This window comes from Vicugna pacos, chromosome 2 (assembly GCF_048564905.1).
Source record: "Vicugna pacos chromosome 2, VicPac4, whole genome shotgun sequence".
Taxonomy (NCBI): domain Eukaryota; kingdom Metazoa; phylum Chordata; class Mammalia; order Artiodactyla; family Camelidae; genus Vicugna; species Vicugna pacos.
In genome coordinates, this window is record NC_132988.1 from 92,633,538 (window position 1) to 92,639,537 (window position 6,000).

Sequence of the window (6,000 nt, forward strand, 5' to 3'; positions counted from 1 at the left end):
GGGGGATGGGAACCGAAGGTAGAGTGGCTGAAATGCCTGCTTTCAGCCCAGAAGACAAAGCTCTCTAGGTGGGCTGTTAAAATTGTATATACTGGTAGATTTAAGGAATTCGATCTATAATGGTGTTTCAAGGATTCTGGAGGGAGCTAAAGAACTATTGTAGTAAGTCCACCATACCCTTCTGATTCTTCACTAGACTACATGCCCCATTTTTAAATTCCAAGACTATCTGTCATGACAACCTGCATGAGCACTTCTTTAGATGAAAGTCAAAACAACTAGAAAGCAAAATTCTAATTTTTCTTTTCTGGTGAAGGATAATCCTATGGACAGTCCAACACTTATTGGGTGCTGTGACATGGCCTGCACTGTGCTCAGTGTATTTTATAACTAACCATACTGGCTTACTGGGTCCTGTTAAGGGCATTAGGGTGCTTGACTATTTAAAAGAGATGTATATCGTATATTGCATGATATTTTTTCTATTATTACATGATATCTTTATTATAAAGTCTTCTGGACACTCAGCCTTTTATTGGAGTGGGTTTTTTTAATATATTTTTGTTGAAGTATAGTCAGTTTACAATGTGTCAGTTTCTGGTGTACAGCACAATACTTCAGTCATATAGGAACATATATTAGTTTTCAGATTTTTTTAAAAACACAAAATGTGACATTTTGGCATGGCTGTTTTGATGAAATCACATTTTGATACAATGACCCTAAGAAAAGGTATGTCTTCAGCTTAAGAAGTACTGGGTAGGACAGCACAGATGTACTCACTTTATCCTTGCCCTCCCACTTATTAACACACTGCCCATCACTCTGACCATCCAGGGTCAAGGGCAGATTAGGTTTAAAGGTAGAATGAGATTCAGGAAATGTTCACAAAGTGTTGTGCTCAGTTCCAGGTTCTAAGCTGTCAGGTTGGATACAGCCTTTTCTTCTCTTTCCCCTCATTGGTCTTCCCTCTCTAGGTGCCCAGTATTCCTTTGTTTCCTAACTCCTCACACCAAAATGTAGGCAAGCACCGTGGCCTAGTGGAACCAGGCTGGGTCTGCAGTCAGGATGCCCAGCAGGGGAACCCCCAGTGGGGGAACCCCCAGCTTTGCTATTTACCACCCATGTGACCTTGGAAAAGACGTCTTGCCTCTCTGAACACCAGTTTCTTAATTTGTAAAACAGAGCTAATAATCCTGACTGACTTAAGGTTATTGTGAAAACGAGATGAGTTAATGAATCTTTTAAAAGCCTGGGACATCCTAGACAGTTATTTCCTTTCTCTTCCTCTTTATAAACTGTAGTGTGAATGCATTCCACCGTGTTAGCTCCATTAAACCTTCCCACTTTACAGCCTTTATTCCTTTGCCAGTCATGTATCCAATGGCAGTGATGTACCAGCACAGCATGAAGCACTGGAGAGATAACTATCAACAAAATCGAGCCCCTCTGCCCTCCAGAAACTCCCTGGCATGATAAGACAGTGTTGTAAGGGCTGTGAAGGGGAGGGGCACCCACCCAGGCTTGGGCAAGGGGTTAAAAAGACTGGGCATCTGAGGGACAGGGTGAGTAGGAGTTTGGGCAGATGGGCCGGGAGAGGAGGGAACCGGAAATGCCCAGGCCCAGAAGAAAAAGCATGGTCTATTCAAGAGCCTGAAAGAAGTTTGGAGAAAGGGTGTGGAGTGAGGAAACACAACCTTTGTTCCCTTCAACACTAGACATGGTTAATTGTGTTAACTGGAGAAGGAAGAGATTTGGTCCCGATAACAAGGAAGTAGGAGGGACCCTAAATCATTCCAGTTTAGGACTTTGTGTCTCTCAGGAAATGGCGTCACCCTGCCTTTATCTAAACTGGGAGACTGAGGGATTGTCCAGCAGTCAACAGCATGATGCGTCTGAGCACTCCCCCTAGTGGACAACTCCCTCTCTTCCTTCTTCCTGACCTCCGGTGATGCCCACCAGCCCTGATCGTCCCATAGGACAATTTGTAGGGGCAGCCAAGGCTTGTAGGGTTATCCGCCCCTGGGTTCTTTAGATCCAAGTTTCAGCCTCTGGGACCTTCCATCCTTTCCTCTCCGGAGTGATACAGCAGCTACATGCGTCCAGCAGGGTGTCCCCACTCTGCCTCAGGAAACTCTACAGGAATGCAACCTTCTTGGCAAAGGTGATGGAGGCCTGTGGTCCTCCAGATGACTGCAAGGGTGGAGGAGGGTCCCAAGTAAAATCTCCAGAGATGCACTGGCTTTCTCAATGAGATTATATTTCCCTGTCACTCCGTTCTGCACAATTATACCCGCAATCAAAAGCAACACCAAACCCTTCATTTGCAAGAAATATGACCTTTCCTGAGCTAATTTTTAGCTACCCTTCCTTCTTGGCTTGTTCTGCTTTGTTTGTCAAAAATCTTCATTAATGATTAACCAACCACGAGGCTTGAATAGGCCTTAGTCATTCTGAGGCGGGTAAGACAAGTTGCTGGCGCCCAATTGTTCCTGAGATGACCTTGCTGGGGGCACTGGGTCAAGACATTTTGAGCTCATGGTACCATGATAACCTTCATGCCAGTTCTGTTTTGCTGGGATTTTTCCTCGCCTTTTTCAGGACTTTTATTCCAAACAGTGGTGGCACCAGGGAATGGTACTTCCATCAGCTTCTCCAGCTTCACCCCCAACTCCAATTCAAATATGGCCATCGGACACATCCTCAGTCATACAAAGTGGTATGCAAGCTCACTTCCTGATAGACTCCTAGTCTCCCCTTTCCAAATAAGATGCTCTCCCAAGGGGAGAAATTCTGGAAATGCAACTAATTCTACACGTGCTCTAGCATTTACAGACGGCAGCATTCGGAACATGAGACAATCGCAAAAATAACCTATTTAGCGTAATTTCCCAACCCCTAAGTACAAATATCCAAACCATTGAGTGCCCAGTCAAGGCCTGTCTCCTGTATTTCTGTTTCTTGTTTGTCATTTTCCTTATGTTTGGGAATAATGTTAAAAAGCCTTAGAGGGTGATCACTCAACAAGAAATAAAATACGGCTGCCAGTAACTTACTAAATGTCAGGTCATTTACACGGAGTTTCAAAAACTTTTTATTAAAAAATAATACAGATACAGAATTATGCATATATCATATACAGCTTGATGACTTTTCACAAACTGAGCACATCCATGTAACCACATCCAGATGAAAACATGACCAACATGCCAAAAGCTTCCCTATGGCCCCTTCCAGTCACTACCTCCTCACCAAAAAGTCACCATTCTGACTTCTAACAACATAGATTAGTTTTACATGGGTATTTTTTCATACTTGAGAGAGCTACTATTATTTATTATGCCCATTTTACAGATAAAAGGCCAAGAGGCAGAGGGAGGTTCGACAACTTCCCCAAGATCACATAGGTAGTAAGTAAAAGAATCTGAATTTGAACCTGAATTATCTAACTCCAGGGTTGGGGAGGGGGCGGGAAAGGATAATTATAATTCACCCATTTTTTAAGGACTTAAATTCATTTTGTTTCATCTAGAAGTTACACTGATCTAACAGAATCACTTTGACCATAAAGGTCATCAAAAAAGAGATTAAAAATCAGCACGCATAGCAGAACATGGGGTACAAGACCTTCTGAGGTCCCCAGGCCATGTAGGATTACCTCTCCACATTCTTTTTTTGCTGGTGGCTTCCAAATCTCTTGCATGTTAACGTCCTACTGTGAAACTTCACTCTCAGTGAGGGAAGGAATGAACTAATTCACACTAAGGTGAGTTATGTGTTTTCACTAAGGGCAGATCCCTTGTTCAATAAACTGTGGACCAAAGCTCTAATTTTGAAACTTAAGGTCACACCCAGTCAAATAAAGAGAACAGCTTCAAGGGTCAGGAGGTCCTTTACCTGCCCATGACCTTGTACCACAAAAACAGCCCAGTCTAGGGAGCTCTGCCAAGGAATTCTGAGTTGCTAGGGGCCAAATAATTTGACCCCTGGAGAGTTCACTGAATGATGTTAAGAAGCAGCGTCCAAGATGGGAAACAAACAGTAAAATCCCAGAAAGACACTTCAGTCAGAGAACTTACTTGATTCTAAAACACCACTTGTGTTATTAGCTTATTTTTGAATTGCGTCTCATTGTCCACAGAAGGCTTTCCTCGGCCCTATCTAGGTCACCTGAGCTCACAACAGTCCGTAAGACAGTTACAGAAGATGTCTTCTTCCTCTGCTCCTCCTCATTCATTCATTCGTTCATTCAACAAATGTTTTCTTTTTTTGAGCATCTACTGTGTGCCAGGGTTTGTGGTGGGGTCCAAAGATACAATGGTGAGCCTTATCTCCATTTTATCAAGGAAGCAATCGAGGCTTAAAGAGGATAAATGACTTACCCAAGATCACACTGATACTCTAAATTAAATAACATAGTGTGACATTTTACCCTTTGCCAAAGACTGTAAATGCAGGATCTCATTAAATCCTCCCAGTCACTCAATGAGGCAGTTACTATTATTTTAATTTCCATTTTACAGATGAAGAAGCTGAGACTCCGAAAGAGATTATCTGACTGCCGAGCTCTTACAGCTGTGGAGGTGGAAGAGCCAACATTCACCCTCTTGGCCTGACTCCAGAAGTGAGCGCTTAAATATGACCTTATAGATTCAACCGCTGATGGTACCACTGGCCCGTCTGGGACCTAAATAGAACTCATGACAGCTTTGACTCTGACGCAAATAATGGAAGAAGAGCTCCGTGGTTCTGTGGGAGTCTGTAAGATGACTTGGGGGGCTCGGCAGAAACCCTGCTTCTTGGGTTAAAGAGATTTCTGTACATCTCTTACAGAATAGTCTTTTCACCCAGATGTTAAATATATCCATTCAAATAGAACTGGAAATAAAGCCCTTGGAATTTGTAGTTTTTAAAAACGTGCTACAGTAGCTTGACACCTTGATTTAAACACTGTGCCCTGAATAGAGATGGATACCCCAGAGATGGAAGGGAGGTTCACCACTGAAGGCTTTGCTTCCGCTTTTCAGCATGCTCCCCGTAGTAACCTGTTTCTGTACCACCGTTTCCCCCAAAGTTAGCCCCACCGGGGGACAGTCACTTGAGGAGTGCCTGGCTCCTTGCGTTTTGAGGATCCAGAGAGTAGAGACAGTACCCCTACTCCCTCCTGGAGCACCAGCAGCATCTAGGACCCCGTGGCAAACCAGCGCGTGAGTGCTAGCAGCCTCCGCAGGGGTCTCCCTGCCTCCCTTCCTGCTGCCAGAGTGGTCTTCCTAAAATCAAATCTGAACGTCACTCACATCAAGTATCTTCAGGGGCATCCCACTGCTGACAATGCAAAGTTCAGACACTATCTCAAAACACACCAGGTCCTTGCGGAAGGGTGTAGCTCAGTGGTAGATTGCATGCCTAGCATGCACAATGTCCTGGGTTCAATTCCCAGTACTTCTGTTTAAAAAATAAAAACAAATAAGGAAACCTAAAATTACCCCCTCTATAAAAAAACCCCAAAACTCCAGATCCTTTATACTCGGGCCCCTGTGCATTGCTCTCACGTTATCTCCTGCCGGTTGCACACGGGCAGAACTGATATTCAGGCAGTGTGCTCCACCGGGTCCCTGCGATGAACCAGAGCAGGTGCTGGTGCTAGTTACCGAAGATTTTGACTACGTTTCCTTCTCTTGGTTACCTTTCTCACCAATTACGGGCCGACCTCGTTTTATTACGCTTCGCAGGTGGTGAGTTTTTACAAATTGAAGGTTTATGGCGACCCAGGATTGAGCAAGTCTATCAGCACCGTTTTTCCAGCAGCATTATTTTTAAATTAAGGTATGTGGATTGTTTTTTAGACTTAATGCTACTGCAGACTTAATAGACTACAGTGTAGTATAAACGTAACTCTTAATGTGCACTGTAAAACAGCACACATGGGACTCGTTTTATGGCGATATCTGCTTTCCGGTGGCAGTCTGGAACTGAACCCACGAGGTCTCTGAGGTGTGC